This window comes from Phascolarctos cinereus, unplaced genomic scaffold (assembly GCF_003287225.1).
Source record: "Phascolarctos cinereus isolate Bilbo 61053 unplaced genomic scaffold, phaCin_HiC Scaffold_2;HRSCAF=192, whole genome shotgun sequence".
Taxonomy (NCBI): Eukaryota; Metazoa; Chordata; class Mammalia; order Diprotodontia; family Phascolarctidae; genus Phascolarctos; species Phascolarctos cinereus.
Window position 1 is genome coordinate 337,408,409 of NW_027555625.1, and position 19,180 is coordinate 337,427,588.

At 37.4% G+C, this 19,180-nt stretch overlaps 1 protein-coding gene across 4 annotated transcripts in view; it reads left to right on the forward strand.

Moving 5' to 3' along the window:
- Positions 1 to 498: 498 nt before the first annotated feature.
- Positions 499 to 19,180, forward strand: part of MIPOL1 (mirror-image polydactyly 1) — a 470,789-nt gene continuing 452,107 nt past the window's right edge. For 2 of the 4 annotated variants that reach the window (XM_020991342.1, XM_020991354.1), the window contains exons 1-2: positions 499 to 571; positions 10,093 to 10,148. The gene's annotated coding sequence lies outside the window, so the exon portion shown is untranslated. Of the gene's footprint in view, positions 572 to 6,005; positions 6,096 to 8,658; positions 8,853 to 10,092; positions 10,149 to 19,180 lie in introns of those variants that run through there. The other 2 variants (XM_078150326.1, XM_078150325.1) reach the window with 2 other exon arrangements.

A 19,180-nucleotide genomic window follows, 5' to 3' on the forward strand; every position in this document is an offset into this window, starting at 1 on the left:
AGACCTCATCCCCAAGAAAACAAAACCAGAAGCCAAAGACAAGTCCTACTCCTTGGCAGACCCTCAGGATGGGCTTTCCATGGTAGATTTCCTCTCCCTTTTTAACCCATCAAGTGTCAGACCAAACAGAACTCGCTCCTCTCGCCCTCATGGCCACACTTCTCCCAGCTTTTCCAGCTCTCTACCCTCTCCATAGCTCCCAGCGCCCGTTCTTCCTTGCCACGCACACTGAATCGCGCACGGTCCTTCAGGTTCTCAACCCCGACCACGCCCCTCCTCGCCACCTCTACATCCCTCCCCTTCCGGGCCTGGCGCGTGCTCGAGCAAAATTCCTTGGGCTGTTCTTCTGGGTCCTTTCCGGGAGCGCGCACGCTCCACTTTCAGCTGACCTTAGAGTCTTCTTTTGCCGCTGGGCGAGGGAGTAGAATTGGGGGAGGAGGAAGGAGAAGGAGGCGGGGCGATGGCCGTTTCTAGAGCCGCGATTGGTCATCCGGGCGACGACACGTCCGGAGTAGAAAAACTCAGTGCGCGCAACTCACCGGGGCTGGGGGAGGTGCCGGGCGGAGCGCAGGTAAAGGGTTAGCAGTGGGGCTGGGCGCTGTGGTGGGGCCGGGGGAGGAGGTTCGATTCTGGCCTCGCGCCGACCCGCCGAGAGCCGCTCTCTGGAGGAGTGGAAGAGGGGAGTTGAGGCACCCGCTGCCACGTCCTCCCACACTTAGTCCGTGCTGCTTGTTCTGGTTTGCCGCCGGGCTTAGGGGATGATGGGGAGGGAGGAGAGGGTATGGGGGTTCCTCCCTCGTGCGGCGGTCTGTGTGGAGGGAGAGATTAGGAGTTTTGTAGCCTACCCCTCTTTTCTCCCCGCCTTGCACCCTTTTGAGTGGCATTTGGCAGCGGGGAAGCAACCCAGAATTTCAAAAGTTGGGGTGCTTTGGGCGGACGCTTTATAAAGCGGGACCTTGAGGGATTCGAGCTTCGCAGTTAATTCTTCCACTGCCAGTGCTGTGTGTTCTCGAGCAAATTATTAACCTCTCTCCGCGCTTTATTTTCTCATTTGTAACATTTGAGAACTATCAGAAAGCCCTTTTGTCCAACTTGTGAAGGTTAAGGTGAACTCAAGGACGTTGAGCAACTTGGATGAATGGAGCCGTGTAAGCAGGAGTAACATTTTGAACGTCATTGTCCTAGGGTTCTATATCTAGAAAGTAGTGATACCCAACTCTGTTGGTATATAGACCTTCTGGTCTATGAATCAAGCTAAACAGAAAGACAATATGGTGCAACTTTATAGCCCACTCTTTTTGTGAAAGTCTGCCTAAAGCACTTTTTTTGGGGGGGGAGTGTGGGTTAAACTACACGATTGCAACGAAGGCCAGCTATTATTTGAAACAAGATCCTGAATTGAGATTCTAGTCCAGTTATGTAATTGGACACTTGGCTCTAAAATAATGCTGGATTTTTTTGTTGTTGTTACCGCCTTCCATCTTCATCAGTTTTTAGGATGACACATATTTTATGAATCAGAAAAAGAACAAAGGTATAGCCAAGAAATTTAATGTATATATGGTGACCATTATATTTAAGATTATAGGTAATCAGATGCCTCATGCTGTTCTATAGGAAAAGGTAGAGAGGTTTGGCTTAAATTACAAATGGATTTGTAATTACTTGAATGACATACTCAAACAGTAGTAATTAATGGTTTGGTATTAAGCTCCCCAGTGGATTGATGGAGTGATTGGTCCTGTTTAACGTTTTTATCAGTGACTTGAATTAATCATTCTGTGAGCATTAAGCTCACTCACCCTTGAGAGGAGCTAAGGAGACTGGATAAGTGATTTGGCCTAAGATCACGTATCTACTGAGTGTCTGAGGTTAGTTTTGAACTCAGATCTTCCTGACTCCAGGCCCAGAACACCATATAGTTTGCTGCTTGCTACTAGAAGGGAACAGTTTTGTTCCCTTTGAACCCAAAGGGTAAAACTAGGTGGAAGTTGTTTAGCTATAAATTTTGGTTTGGTGTCAGGAAAAATCTCCTGTCCATTGGAACTATCCAAAAATCAAATGGGTTTCCTTGACAGGTAATCTTCCTCATTGAAGATTGTCAGGTAAAGGGTGAATGAGCACTCAGTGAGCTTGTCATAAGAGATTTCTTTGCATATAGGATTGGACTAGATAATCTCTGAGGTCTTTTCTAACTTTGGGATTTTATATTTCTATAATCTCATTTTAGTTGAAATCTCTAATTTTAGAATTGGGGAACATGAGATTGTAGCATTATAGATTTTGAGTTGGAAGGTAACTTAGAGGTCTTCTCTAAATCCTTCATTTTACAGATAAGGGAACTGAGGCCCAGGATAGGTTACTTGCCAAATGTTGCACAAGTATCTTAAGTGGCAAAACCAAGATTTGAACCCAGGATTTATAGCTCCAAATCTAGTGTTCTGTGTGCTGCTTTCTCACTGTACAACAAATGACCCATGAGTTTTTGAGTTTTATATTAAGAATAGTTTTTAGTGGGGTTAATAACAAGATCAGGAGGGTGATGTCTTGACGTGCAAGTGAGTTGGATTTAAGTGAGGCAGGGTGGTGAAAAGTCATCTGTCTCACTCTCTCCTCCAGAGTCATTTGGAGTCCAGTAGCAAGTTGTGTGTCAGGACTGACTGGAGATGACCCCAGGTGCAGTGGGAGACCTTGGCCTTTTTAAGCTAAGGTCTTTCCCAGGTCATAGTTTGTCTGAGTCAACACCCATTCAGTGATTGATTCAGCTAGGTAAGATGTGAAGCAAAAGATCACCTAGTTTGCCTTCTCAAAAGGATCAATCAGGGAGGGGGAAGACCCTGGGAGCTTCTGGCTAGAACTACTCCAGTTGCTATTTCCTCTTACTCTGAGCCATCCAAACACAAACAACAACCAAGTGAGGCTTGGGCACTTATTATTGGCCAATCAGTGAGAGCCAGAGTTGATTTGGGTTTAAAAGCATAGTTAAGTAGTTCTTTTTGAATCTCAATGGGCTTTATCAAAGCATGAGACAAAAGAGTTGTCCCAATTTGGGAGGGAATAAGTAAGTAAAAAAAGGAAAAAAAATCTAGCCTCCAAACCCCAAGATATCTTGCGAAGTATAAGCAATCACAACTTATTTTCCTTTGGACCGAGTACCACATAACTGGATTTAGTAGTTTTCCAAACAGCTTAATCAGTATCATCTATGAAGTAAATATAATTTGTTGTTCCATTCTTTTTGGATAAAGGGAAATAGGTAGTCTATAGATGCATGAGAATTATTTTCCATTATAATTGCACAGCTGATAAACAGGTCAATTACAAAATGTTATCCAACCTCAACTGGTTGGATTCTCACAGCAGCAAGACAAGTAAAATTTTTTTATTTTATTCCTCTCTAATCCATTTACATGGGCAGCTGGGTATCTCAGTGGATATAGTACCAGGCCTGGAGTCAGGAGGATTCATGTTCTTGAGTTCGAATGTGGCCTCAGACACTTAGTAACTGTGTGGCCCTGGGCAAGTCACTTAACCTTGTCTACCTCATAAAATGAGCTAGAGAAGGAATGGCAAACCACTCTAGTATCTTTGTCAAGAAACCGCCAAATGGGGTCACAAAGAGTTGTATGTGACTGAAAAATTGATTTACTATCTTATTCCCCACAGAAGCAATTCCAAATCTCTTCCCACCTCAAGCCCCCTATATGTCACAGTGACATGTAGTGACAGTGACAGTGGGGATACTTTCAGCTGAGGAGCTTGCCTCTTTTTTTTTTTTTTTGGTGAGGCAATTGGGGTTAAGTGACTTGCCCACAGGCACACATAGTGAGTGTTATGTGTCTGAGGTCACATTTGAATTCAAGTCCTCCTGACTCCAGGGCCAGTTCTCTATCCACTGTGCCCCCTAGCTGCCCCTTGCCTCTTTCTTTACTGAAAAAATTCAAAAAAATCCCAAAGCCCCTTGACATCATCTTCCAGTCTTTACCTTCTTTCTGTAGTCACTGTTGCTCTGCCAATGTGATCTCCTATACATGAACCTTTTCCCTTCTGTCTTCTCTGTTGAATTGCATCCTCCATCTTATCCCTTCTCTCTTGAATCTTTAACCCCTCCCTATTTAGGTTTGCTTCCAATTGACTTCAAACATGCCCAAGTCTCCCCTATCTTAAAAAAAAAAGTTCATAATGTCTTTCCAACCCTTCAGACTGTTGTCTTCTATCCCTCCTTTCTTCTTCTGCCAAATTCCTTGGAAAAAGTTGATAATACTTTCTGTCTACTTTCTCATTCACTTCTACCTTCCTTTCTTTTTAAATTCTTCTCTGCAACCCATCCTCTCTGGTTAAAGTTTATTTTCCTTATGGCTAATCCACCCTTGAGTCTATTTTCCCTCTTATTTCCCCTCCTTCCTATTTTCATATCAAGTGAAATGTATTTCTTCATGCAACTCTGTATGTGTGTATTTTCTTTTCCCCTTTGACCAGTTCAGATTAAAGTAAGGTTCAAGTTTCACATGCTCTCCCCACCCTTTCTTCCTTTTTTATATAGTTATCCCTTTCACATTTCAACTTTCCTCTTTGAAGTTTGAATATATCACAGGTTGGCGTAAGAAATTAAATAGGAATTTTTTGGGAGTTTTGTGGAAGCTGCAGACAAAATGTGAAGACCAGAAGAAGACACAGAGCATATGACCAGATACTTAACCCAGATTTTACAATAAGGAACTGTAAATGCCCTATAAAAGAAAAAGAAAAAAATTAAGACTTTTCTAGTATGAAGGGAGGGCCAAAATATTTTACTCAGATTTTCCTGATCATGGGGGCGCTGTGCCACTAACTCCAGCAATGTGGAAAAGATAGTCTTCTACTTGTATACCTTGATTATATGAGGTCATTTCTCTTTTCCTTCCCCTCCCTCCCCACTAGTGTATTCCTTTTCCTGTCTCCTTTTTTTTTTTAAGGTCATCAGAACTTTAAAACAACAATAGTGACAACAGCAACAGCACCCCACCCTCTATCGTATTTGACTGCCTCTAGGCAGCTAGGTAGCTCAATGGAGTACTGGCCCTGGAGTCAGAAAGGCTCATCTTTCTAAGTTCAAATCTGGCCTTAACTAGCTGTGTGACCCTGGGCAAGTTACTTAACCCTGTTTACCTCAGTTCCTCATCTTTAAAATTAGCTGGAAAAGGAGACGGCAAAGCATTCCATTATCTTTGTCAAGAAAACCCCAAATGGGGTCATGAAGAGTTGGACATGACTGAACAATATCATCCTGTTATAAGAGATCTGAAGGATACTTGTATCTTTTCTCTATACTAGAATGTGAGGGACATGTATCTTTTCCCTGAATCAGGATGTAAATACTTCATCCTTGTTTATTTCCTTATGATTGCTTACTTGTATTTTTCTTCCTTATGTTGCTGTTGATTCTTATGTTTATATTTCATAGTTTCTACTTAGCTCTGATCTTCTTATCAGGAATGTTTGGAAGTCCTTATTTCCTTAAAGGTCCATTTTCCCTCCCTTAGGATTATACTCAATTTTGCTGGGTAAATTATTCTTGGTCATAAGTCTATATGTTTTTGCCTTTTGGCATATTCTGTTCCTACTGTTCTACTTCTTTATGGTGGTGGGTGATAAATCTTGTTTGATACTTAGCAGTGCCTTCTTGGTACTTTTGCTGTTTTTCTGGTTGCTTGAAGAATTTTTTCTTTTACCTGGAACCTCTGTATTTTGTCTGTAATGTTCTCAGGACTTTTAATTTTAAGATTTTTTTGAGGAGGTTACTGATTGATTCTTTTTTTATTTCCTCTTTGTCTTCTGGTTCTAAGAAATGTGGGCAGTTTTCTTTCATGATTTCATGTAATGTTAAGATTTGTGTGTATATATATGTATGTGTGCATGCATGTGTACGTGTGTGAAATGGCTTTTTGTTAGTCTAAGGGTTCTTAAGTTTCTACATTAGTTGTTTTTGATATGAGATACCTTACATTTTTTCTCTTTTTCAGTGTTTTGACTTTTCTTTAATATAACCTTGTTGCCTCATGGAGTGATTGACTTCTGTTTGATCCATTCTGATGTTCAAGGAGTCTTTTGCTTGGGTAAGGCTTTGTACTTATTGTGTTCAGCGGTTAATTCTCTTGATCTTTCCTCCGTAGATCTCATTTCTTTTCCAATTTTGTCCTCCAGCTTTCTCATTTACTGTATAATTTTGTTTTTTTGGAAAAAAACCCTCTTGCCTTATCTTTTTCAGGAATACTAGTTAAACTTTTACCCATGCTTTGAGGCTTTAAGACCGCACATATTTGGGAGTCCTTCGTTTTGGATTTGTGTTTTGGGCATCTCTGTCACCACAATAGTTCTTCATGGGAGGAATTCTTGGTTGCTGTGATTGACTCATATTTCAGGCCTTACTTCGAGGATTTGGACTTTTTGTTAGTACAGACCCTGCACACTTTTGGAGGGAATGTCTGAGACTCATTTGGTCCTATTTTGTGTTTTCTTGTGTCCTGCTGCTGCCGTTTCTGAGTATCTGTCTTACGGATCTCAGAGGTGGCTCAGGCTGGGGACTTGCCAGCTTTCATTTGGGCCACAGGAAGTCTGATCTGGGTAAAGTCTGATAGTTACCCTACTGGTTTGAGCTTTGCAAGCCCTGGTCTAGGTTTGGGTCTAGGCAACAAAACTGTGGACTTATCCCCTGGTTAGAGCTCTGTTTAACTACTGTCTCACCTAATCAGCATCAGATAACTGGAAGGCTCTGGAGGTTCATACTGGCGCATGGTTGCAGGCTCCTCTTTGCTCTTAACTCCCTGCCCTGGTTATTCTTGATGATTCCTGTCAGTTGTACTGAACAGGGAGTCAGGAAGACCTAAGTTCAAGTGGGGCCTCAGAAACTTGCTACTTATATATGACTCTGAGCAAGTTTGCTTAACTTTGGTCTGCCTCAGTTTTCTCATATGTAAAATGGAGATAATAATATCACCTACCTCCCATGGTTGTTGTGGAAATCAAATAAGATAATATTTGTAAAGTGTGCTGCAGTCCTTAAAGCTCTATGTAAATGCTATAGTATTAAAAACAATGTACAACCATAATTATTATTATCCTGCAGGCTTCAGTCTGGGATGGGGGCTGGATCTAAGGTCAGAGCCACACAACTGCTATCTGCTTCTCTTCCTGTTCCTTGCCTAGTACACAGCCTCAGGCCTGTGACCAGTCCTCTATTCCTAAGCACATGTCCTCTCCTCAGACCGCACTGGATCTGGGGTATAAGCAATAAAGCTGCTAGTTGGCACCTGTTCCTGCATGCTATGTAGCATTAGGCCTCTCTTATCTGGGACTTCTTCTTGCCCTATTGCACAGCCCCAGGCCTCAGTTCAGAGCCCTTGGAAGGCTCAGTGAGGTGCCCTTCTGGCTAGAGCCTATCTTCACTGTCTGAAAACCTCTGCTTTCTTCTGAGCTGGGCTGGAAAAATGACTTGCTGTTATACTTGGGTTTCCCACTCAATATTTGGTCTGGTGCATTTTCTAGGTCTTTGTGGAGTAGTTGTTGGAGAAGTTGGGCTGAACTACTTCTTCTTACTCCGCCATCCGGGCTGGCTTCTTCCTTATTTCATTCCTTAGGCCTTCATAGTATTTGACTTCTTTACTCAACTGAAATGGTATTTATATAAACTTTGTGGTGTCTCAGTAGGTTAACTGACAAATATGGTAGACGTTTTATGGTTAATTTGAATGGAATTTCTGTGATCATTTTTTCCTTGCTTTTCTTAGTCCTGGAAATGTTTATTTTTGTTTATTTCTTTTGATATCCTTCTATCTTTCCAATGCTATTTAATCTCAGTTAGTTTCTTCTTCACTGTATGTTTACTAAATATGCTGGATTGTCATCTGCAAATAGGAATAATTTTCCTTTACTCTTCCATTTCATAGCTCAGTTAATTAGTGGAAAACTTAATACAGAACTTGTCCCCTACCTCCTGCTTTATTGATTTTAATTTGCAATGTGTCTTTCTATGAAGTATTGTTTTTATCTCATGCTTTTCCTTACTGATTACCACTTTAAGTATCCTCTAGAATTTATTCTAAGAAATACTTATGCTTTTTTTTTTTTGATATTTAGTGGGAGGGAGAAAGGAGATAGGCTTTTCTAGGATATTGGCTATATAATGGAAGAGAACTATAGGAAGATATTGAGGGGATGGTAGAGTCATGTGAAGGATTTAAAAAAAAATTAGAGCACAGAGAAGAGCCAGCATGTTTGAAATTGACCAGAGAAGGAGCCAGTATAGAAAGAAAGGCTGAAAATTAGGTTGGGATAGAGAGAGGGCAATCAAAAGGGCCAGCTCCTGAATAAAGGGTGTGGGAACATAGACAGACACAAGTAGAAGGGTTGACTTTACCAAAGGTCACCTCAGCTTTTGAAACTAGAGCAAAAGAGAAGAGTCTGGGGAATTATGCTGAAAATTCTGAAATAACTATTTAATGCTGTTTCTGAGCTACTGTGAGTGATGTTCTCAAGATCATGGAGGATGGGAGAGTGTGATAGGATTGGAGATAGGGAAATATTGCTGATTTTTAAAGGGAAAAGAATGAAATCTTGAAACTATAGGTCATTGAACTTCACTTTGATTCCTGGTTAAATTCTATAATGTCTTATTAAAGGTATAGATAGTGAACATTTAGAAAAGGAAACTTTGCTCACAAAGAATGAACATAGCTTTGTGAAGAATAGCTCATGCCAGACTAACCTCATTTCCTTCTTTGATGGAGTTGCTAGTCTGGAGAAGCAGCATAATATAGAAGATTTAAAGGCTGTCCTTAGATTCACGTCTTGAATCTGGTGCTTTGTGACCACAGGTAAGTCAGTTTACCTCTCAATACCCCAGGCAACTCTCTAAGATTATAAATGAGTTGCTGAATTACTTTGGGGGAAGGAGTTTTCACACAGAGGGAGTCCCCACATTGATGAAATAACAGGTCCAGATTTCCCTCCTCCTCCTTACACTTCCTCAATAAGTAAACGAATCATATATCTGGGAGTGTTATAGATAAAGTTTAACTAGCTTCTAGTGAAGAATTTGGTTAAATCTCTTGTTCTGTGTGAAAAAAAAAATGGAGAGATATTGGCTAGATAGATGTTGATTATCCCGACCAAGAGAGTAGTTGGTGTTTCATAGTCAACTTTGAAAGAATAATGTTCCGTAATGTTCCTCATTACTTTTTTGTTTTTTAACATTTAAAAAAGAAAGCAGATTTTGAATGGAAGCACGAATGGTATCCTTATCAGATCTATAGCTGACAAAAGCTGTGAGGGATAGCTAACCCTGAATGGTAGAGGCACAATTCAGCGTATATTATTTGGCAATTTAGTTTTGAAATCCATGTTTCTTGGTGAATTAAACTTTTTTTAAAAAAATCTGTACATTTGCTTCATCTGTACTTCTGATATTTGAGGTCAGTTTTCTTGAATAAGTCTGAAGTATGGTTGTTAGTTTTTTTAAGTTGTGTTTTTCTCTATAATCCTTATATTATCTCTGTCTATAATTATGGTTCAAATAGACTCATTCAGCTGAGGAAATGTATTAATCTATTAATAATTTATGTCTTACATGCTTAGAATTATTATTAAAGTTTCTATTTTCATTATATGGGATTCATTTTTGTTAGATTGTTAAATTGCTGAATTACCAAGCCATCCATGTGCTTGATAGGTCATCTTATACAAGATTGCTTTGTTTCATGCTGAAGTAACCATATAATTCATATGTTGATATTTACCTTTGAAGTTTCTCTCCTGAGGAAAATTGTACAATTATTTTGTGGAGTTTGACTCTTTAGACTTACTATGAAGTCACCCCCAGTAATCCTAGATCCCAAGAAATTTGGGGATTTTATATACCCAACAGCTTATATAAATTGGAGGTTTGTTTCACTGTAATGGAAAATTTTTGGTTATGAGCGATTTGTAGATGGTGTATGTGTGTGTGTACGTGTGTGTGTGTGTGTGTGTGTGTGTGTGTGTACACAGGTTAGATGCATGAATTGTAGATACATTTTTTTTTATGCTAGAAAATTCAAAGTAGTTTTTATTTTGTAGGAAATAACCTCTTATCAAGTGAGTCCTGAAAAGATCTTTAGTAACACTATCTCAAGGTAAGATAGTATCTTTTATCTTTAAAAAAGAACATGTTGTATAACAGGATTTTAACAATTATAAAAGGAGCTTGTTTTCTTGAATGTCATTTGAATGGTACTTTTTTTTCTTTTTTTGTTAAGTGTTGCAATTGCATGTTTCTGCATTAATTTCCATGGATATTTAGATCCAGTGGTCTATGTATGTTATAATCCAAAAGTATTTAGAATCCTTCTGTCCTGTGTAGTTTCTCCAAAATAGTTTTTGAGTACTAATTGCATGTAAATCTTGAAACTAATTAATAATGTAATATTTTTTTGAAGTATTAGCACAAGGAATATGAATTACTTTAGAAGTTTAACAGAAATTTATGCAGTGACTATAATTTATGTTTAACCGATTACCAGCCTGGATGCTGCATATTTTATATGTTATAAGTTATTAGTTCCCAAAGTAATACATTTTATTCAATGGCATGAGCTGGCACAGTGGGTAAGATTACTTTAATTCATTTTGATAAGTGAGATGTTGCTTGGGGGTTTATTCATAAAAACTCAGTGTCATTGATTCTTTGTGATTCTTCACTTGTAAGAGACCCTAGGCTCAATATTGCATTGTCTTTGCTACTTTTTTGTGTTGTGTAAAAATTGATTAGTTTATATAGCATATTATTTCTTTAAAATGTATACTAGTCCTTATTGATTTTCCATGGTATGTGAAGGGCTTTCTCTCATGGTTAATTTAAATTAAATTTTATGTGAAAAGCATCCATTTAGATTGCTGTTAAATCACTTTGTTGTCAAATATAGTGTATGAAAAAATCTTATTACTAATGAATGGATTGGTTCACAAAACTGTATCTGATCTTGAAGACTCATCTTCAAGTCTCCATTTTTTTCTAAAATTGTAAATCATTTCACCAGATTTTTTCTTTTTTCTTTTCCTGCCTTCCATTTGTTACTCTTACCATTTGAACATTTGAAACTCAGTAATACTAGAGCCAGCTTTCTTCACCTTTTTTTTTGTGTCATGGACTCTTTTGGCAGTCAGGTGAATTCTCTGGATACTTTGTCAGAATAATGTTTCTAAATACATAAAATTACACACACACACACTCACACTCTCACACACACATATAGGGGAAACCCATTTTAATGTTTTAATGATGGAGCAAAATACTGAAAAAAAAAATACAAAATCATGGACCCCTCATTAAGATCTGCTGCATTTCAATAGTGTCTGAAAACAAGACTCATTCATTTTGTTTCTGAGATCATCAAAGATTTTCTTCATAGTATTATGTGTTAAATATTACTTGATTTTCTACTTCTTTTCTTTTGAATGCCAAAATGGATATAATTCTGCTTGTTTCATAATCTAGATAATCTATATTATATTACATAATTATATATATAACATATACTGTTATGAGTGAATATGTATGAAGTGTCTTGACATCTTTAGGTGAATAAAAAGAGAATTTTTTTTTTTAATCACTAAAATCCATCCATAGAATTTTACTCTGATACCTCATTGTGGTGTGGAGATAATCCTAAGTTCTTAAAGGCTATGCCCTGGAGTATAAGCTTTGGTAAGTAGAAAGGCTTTAAGACAGCCTGGTGTTAGAGGACCAACATATATAAACACAGACCCATCACCAGTGGGTTGGTCATGGAAATCCAGGAGGAAAGAAATATAGTGGCCATCAGTTTTATGCAGTTCCTTTCCTTTTCCATAATCAGTGATAGAATTGTGGGAAAGGATGCTAAGAAGGACTCCAGTTTAGATGGTTTGCAAACTTTAACTCATAGGTTTAACTGATAGGTTTTTCAAATATGAAATATTTGTGAATTTACATATGAATGAAGGAACTAAGCCATTTCAATATTGATGGTCTCAAAATTAACAAAACCAGAAGATGAAAGAAGTTCAATGGAAAGATGGCATATGGATTCTTCTGAGAGAAAAAGCATGTAGCAGAATTGATTTAAGTAATGGCTTAAAGGCAACATAACACATCATTTTATGTGACATTTAGGTGTCTCATCTTGTGTTACTCATGGTGATCATTAAAAAAGGAATCACCAGAAAGATAATTGCAGTTTTCTTGTTAATATCTCTTATAGAAGATGAAGAGATACAGAAATTCTGCATAATCAAAGTATGCTGTGATACTTGATGATTTCATTGTGAAAATGACATAAGGAAAGTTGGAATATTAAGGGATAGGGATTCAGTCATGTGATTTCTTGAATGATGAAATTTCCTCTACCGATGCAGCACTTTTTTTTTTTGTGACTTAGAGAGTGGGAATTTCTGAGTTCATGAGCATGGAAGTTGTGCTTTTGTGTGTGAAGGGTATGATCATTTTTGTTTGTGGTTGCTGTGGAAGTTAGGGAGAGGGAGTGTTAGTATGCATATTGAAGTCCCCTGGTATGAAGGTAGAAGTTAGGGAGGAGAAATAGACTATGAGCCAGGAACTGAATTCATTGTTTCCTTGAGACAATAGCTACTATGATTTTGGGTGGTAGATATGAATTGAGTGACCCTCAGAGGAGGAGAGGTTACTGAGGGAGCATCTGGAAGTGGCAGCTGGGAGCAAGGAATATTCCAGCTTCTCTATACAACCCCTTTGTTTGGGGGGGAATGACTGAAAGTACTGCCTTTGGTGAAAGGCCGGGGATGATGTGTCATCAGGAGAAATACAGGTCTTAGTGAGATCCAGAAGACTGAAGGAATAGGAAAGGAAAAGATTTAAAATGAAAGCAAATTTGTTGTCTATGGAGTAGGCATTCCACCAATCACAGTGGAAGTATTAGTATTGAGTGGGATGTTGGGGGCAGGGGAGTTAAGTTGTTGGAAATGGGATAGCAGATGTGTTAAGATGGCAATCTATATCAGTAAGTCAAGAAAAAGAAATTGAGGAAATAAGTATAGGCAAAGAGGAAACAAATTTATTACTTTTGCTGATTACATAATGGTTGACTTAGAGAACCCTAAAGAAGTTAATTAAAAATTAATTGAAATAATAACTTTAGGGAAAATTGCAGGATATAACATCAAACTATAGAAATTCTGAGCCTTTATTGCCAACAAAACCCAGCAGGAAGAGTGAGAAATAGAATTTCTTTTTAAAATTATTATGGAATGGATAAAATATTTGGGAGTCAATTTGCCAGTATACACACAGGAATCCTATGAGTACAACTATAAAATATTCTTTATGGACTTAAAAAATGGGAGCAATATTAATATGAATGGGTCGTTATAACTGACAGTACTAGCTGAATTACTCATTTGGCGTCTTATCAATCAAAGTTCCAGTGGTTTATTTTATGACAATAGAAAAATCACAGGATTCACATGGAGGAACAAAAGGTCAAGAATCTAAAGGGAAATAATGAAAAAAAGTAGAAAGTAAATGGGCCTAGGTGTACCAGATATCAAACTATACTACAAAGCAGTCATGAGCTAAATGGGCTAAGAAATAAATCACTTGATTACTGGAACAGATTAGGTATACAACATAGTGATGCAAGTGGATGTAGCATTTAAACCCAAAGACCCCAGCTACTGGAGTAAAGAACTCTCCATTTGATAAGAACTAAGAAATGGGAAAGCAATCTAGCAAATACTTGGTTTTCTACCAACATCTCACACCATATACCAAGATAAGCTTCAAATGACATATGATTTAGACATAAAGAGTGATATCATAAACAGAGGAGCAAGGGAGCCATTACCTTTCATGATCACATTTGATCACATGATCAAACAAGGGATAAGAACATAACAGAAGATCAAATTGACGGTTTTGTTTATGTAAAATTAAAAATTTTTTTCATGAAGCCAATATAGCTAAAATTAAATGGAAACCTGTTTTTTAGTTAAATTTTTATGATATGGATTTTATTTCTAACATATATAAGGAACTGATTCAAATTTATGTGGATGAGATTCCTCAATTGATGAATGGTCAAAGCATATGAATAGGTAGTTTTAGAGGAAGAATCCAAGCTATCAATAGCCATATGAAAAAATGTTTCAAATTACTAATAATTTGAGAAATACAAATTATGGCACCTCTGAGCATGAGCCTGACATCCACCATATTGGAAAAGTTGTTTTAAAAAAGAGAGAAAAATGACAAATGTCAGTAAGACTGTAATGATGTGTCCAGAGGTACAGAGGCAGAATAAATTAGCACCAAGGCAGAAAGGAGATGTTTCTGTAAGTGTCATCTGGAATTTTTATCCTTTTTCAAATAGGGTGTTTGTAAAAATATAGTAGTATACAGATAATTTACAAGTGGCTATTTTTTCTTGTCTTTTGTTAAAGGTAAATTTATGTATATTTTGAGTCATTATCCAAAAATATTCTGACAGGAAAGTCATTGACATCATTGTTTAGAAAGTTTATTGAAAAATAATTTTAAAAGAATTAATATTATCATTTAAGCTTAACATATGTGTATAATATATAATATGATTTACATAAATCCAGATTAAAAATCAGCACATCATTAAATATCTTTACAGTTTACATTGTAGATGATCAGTGGGAGCAAAGTCAACAAACTGTTTTAAATGGACCTACATTCTTGGCTTTATCCTCAAAGCTGTTTATTTAACCACAGTATCTTTAAATCTAAAGTTTTATATTGGCACCTGCCTGTATGTTATAAAGCAGGATCTTTCACCACACCTAAATCCTTCTGCAGTAGCTTCTGTTTATTTCACCTTATTCCTTAAAGAAACAGTATGTTATACTAACTCCTTTGTGTGGCTTCTTAACACCGCCTTTTTGCTTATTTAGAGTTGTTTAGTGAAAAGCAAATTTTTACATGCCTGTTGTACGTGACGACTGAAAATTCAGTGTTAAAATTTAGTATTATGAGTGACCCCAGGGTCCTCTTGAGAGTTGAAAAAGAAGTACAACATAGGTCCTTTCTTGCACTCAAATTATTATACTGTTCTTTGTAGAAGTTTTATACTGTAGAGCAGTAGTTTATGACAGAATAGCCCTTGTTTTGGTCAGTCTTTGTTCATTTTACTATAAAACTCTAAGGAGCTCATGCTAGAAAACACTGTTTATTCAATAGTCAGGGTGAGGTTAATAAGAGACTGAGCCAATTTAATAATGTTAAGTAAGAACAGGAAGCATTAAATGAATGACAGTAGTGTTACTACTTTTAAAAAACTAATGTTTTATTTGGTAACACTTCTACTTTTATTAGAAAGTATGACAGACAAAATTTTCTTATAAAATTGAGAAAAAAGGGTTTTTTTTTAGCAGGTTTGATATTTTAAAGTTGACTATTATACCTTAGAATTTTATTATAGAGATAATATGATTCAATGAATTCAGTCAATATTTAAGCCCCTACATCGTGAAATATACTGTGCTAGTCACTTTGAAAAATGATAATATCAGTGAAAGTTTCAGTAATTTAGTAGGGATATTGGTTAAGGCAGTATAGGTCATTGTATATTATGAATGTAGAATTGTTTTTTTTTCTCATTGCCCTTTCTTTGCCATATTTATTGTGATGGGATCATAGACTTTGGAAGAAGAGACCCTAGTATGTTTAGCCACTAGATGGAGCTGCATGCAAATGGGTTTTATCTATAGGCCTCAACTCATGACTATTATTACTATTATGTTGTAATTGATGTCAATATACTGAGGCTAACTATAACCCAAAAATGTAGTTAAAAAAAACAGGTATTTTCCATTTATAATTTGGCTACAGTTCAAGCTAATTAATGCCTTGTCCTTTGTACCCTTATTAGGATTTGTGCCTTAATGATGATGATGATTTTCTGTAGATGTGTTCACTCTTACTACTTAGTCCCCATTGTGAGCAATCATATGCATTCTCAAGAAATGTAGCTGGAGATGGGGTAGAAACTGAGGCCGTGGGATTGACTGAACAAAATTTAATGGTACTTATGAAGATAAAACCCATGGTCATAGTCCTTTTTGCATCATGCCCCAACAACTGTCTAAGATTTACTTTGATATTTTGGAGGATCTATGATTTCATTTGTGTAAATACTTTCTTCATAATTTCATATTAAAGTCTACATCTTCTTTTTTTAGCTAGTGTTTTACTTATGCTTTCAATTTTTTGTTTTTACTTAACAATTATATACAGATATCATAGAAAAAGGTTCAGCAAAACCAATTGACAGTGACTGCATTAGATGATATGTGCAATATCCTCTCCCTGTAGTTATCCTCTTTTCTAAGGAAAGGAGAGAGGGATATTTCTTTTATCTGTTTTCTAAAGCCAAGATTGGTCATTTGTTATATACTATTCAGCTTCATTTTAGTATTTGTTTACATTAATGTAGTTATTGTCTGCCCATTATTTTCCTGGTTATACTTACTTCGCTCTGAATAAATTAATATCATTCTTCTCATGTGATTCTCAGGTAAGGGGAGCTGGCCAAGAAACCCTGAGTAAGTGCAGGGACAGGGAAAGCCTCATTGTTTGAGGACAGGTTGCATTGCAAGAAGCTTATCGCTTCTTAGTCTCTTTACTCCAGAGGGCCCTGATTCAGGATGAAGAATTGTTGTCTGTGTCAGAAATGTCTGTGTTGTGGCCCTGATGTTCCTGGAGCTGCTCCTGCTTATTGACAGCACCTCACATCGGGAGAAGAAATCTGTGACTATGTAAGAAATCTTATCATCTGTTTTGTGATTCTCATATTCCTGGTGCTACATTGGTTTACCTTGCATTAAGACAACCACCATGAATTTCAGACATTTGGTATCACCCACAAGATAGAGACTACTGATACTTGAGACTTAGGTTTTCAATGAAGGTAGTAAAAGCCTAGGATCTCTGGCTTTTGTTCTCCACATTTTTTTTCCTCTCCTTCCTCTCCCCCACCCCACCCCATTATGGTGATTCTTAGTGGTGATGGTGATGGTAGAAAATATTGTGTGTGTGTGTGTGCGTGTGTGCATGTGCGCGTGTATGCATGTGTATGTGAGTGGTGTTGTTTTCTTTTTTCTTTTCCTCTTTTCCCCTTACTACCGCCTATATGGGGGCAGTTAGTGGTGCAGTGTATAGAGTGCTGGCTCTGGAGTCAGAAAGCCTCATCTTCCTGAGTTCAAATCCAGCCTTAGACACTTACTAGCCATGTAATCCTGGGCAAGTTACTTAACCCTGTTTGCTTCAGTTCCTCATTTCTAAAATGATCTGGACAAGACAGGCTACTCCATTATCTTTGCCAAGAAAACCCTAGATGGAGTTACAAAGGGTAGGACATGACTGAAACGAGTGAACAGTGGCAAAGATTGCCTGTATAAGGAGGATTGTCCAATAAAAGCTCTGAAAGCAGTTAAATGGTAGAAAATCCTCTGAAGATACTTAAGACATTGCTACCATCGGGATAGTGGTGGTCCGACCTGGGTTATACCTAAAAAGTTATTCCTACAAAGCAGCAAAGCTGTCCCTTGCACTTGATTGACCCCTGCCTCTTTTGCAGCTTCCTCCTCAGCAAAAGGCAGGAAAAGTCCCCTCTGGTGTAATTGAGGCCCTTCCAACTTGGTGGCTTTTTGAATATCATGTGAGTCATCATGCCCTTTAGTATATCTTGCCCTGATGATCAGATGCTGAGAAGCTAATGCCACTCTATCTTTGCTGCAAGTCATTGCTATGTTAGGGCAAAGTAAATAGCTTTTTTTTTAAAAAAAACTCTTCGATGTGTATCTATTTGTCCAGCATTGAACATGAATTAAAAGTATTCTGGCATTAGAGCTGCCTCCAACAGCACCTGAAAAACCATAGTGGAATAGTAGATTTGGAGGTCAAAAAGAAAGTTGTGGATGACAGTTTGGCAAAACAGAAGCAAGAAGTCACAGTCCCTGACTTGGAAGATGGATGAGAAGAGAAAACTTAGTCTTCTTTAAAACCAGAATAAATTAAATAGATAAATAATATACTACAGAAATAATTAAAGAACTTATGATTATAGAAGACCAAATACAAATTACTACATAGTGATAAAACCCTAGCTTTGAGACTCTTAAGACTTGTATTTCATTGTCCATTTCACCCTCCCCTGCCTCCTCAGAATACAAATACTCATGCGCACATTTTGCAAACTTCCATGAGAAAGATTTTTAGTTTGGAATATATGTTGTTGGTAATAGACATGGTAGGAGACCACCTTCTCTGAAGAAGTGCTTTATTTTTCTGGATTTCATCCCACCCCCAAGAAAGGAGATATATAGATTCTCAGGTGAACATATATCCAGAAATAAGATATATCATTTTAAGAGCACTGTGTGGTTATTTTAAAGGAAGGGTGCTGAACATGACTCAAGATAAATGGATTTCTACCTTACATCATTGTTTTCTTCATGAATTGTTACTTCTATAAGTGAGCCATAGCAGAACCCCTTTCCATAAAACACTCTATTAATATTAATAAGTTCATAAAGGGAAAAGAAGAAAGAACTGTAAAAGCATTAACAGAAATGTAATATAGAGGATGTGGTTCAAATTTATTACTTTAGAAGCTTTCTCACTCCTGATGAATTGAGAGAGAATAAAGAAGAAACATGTAAGATTAAATGGGAGAATGGGATGGCAAAAAAGAATGTTTTCAACTTAGAGAGTATTGGGGGAAGGGAAGGATTTTGGACCATTTCAATTCAATTCGACAAGAGCCTGTTATGTGCCCTTGAAACTCTCCTGGGTGCTGGGGGTACAAAGACAAAACCAAAACTGTCTCTGCCCTAAGGAAGCTTATTTTCTACAGGGGAGAGGGAAGGGAGCAACTTGTATACAGAAAACACAAAGTGATAGGTAAATAATATAAATGCAGTTTCTCAGGTCACAATTGAATAAGGGTAAGGTGAGATGGGGTAAAACCACACTTCTGAGTGAAGAAAGTAAAAAATTAAGGATAATGGAGGTACATCAACAAATAGAAAGGAGATTGACATTGTAAATATATTCAGGGTACTTGGAATAAGGTAGATAAGGGGTGGATGTATGGGGGGCATAGAAAGCCTATGGAAATAGTTTTACTTT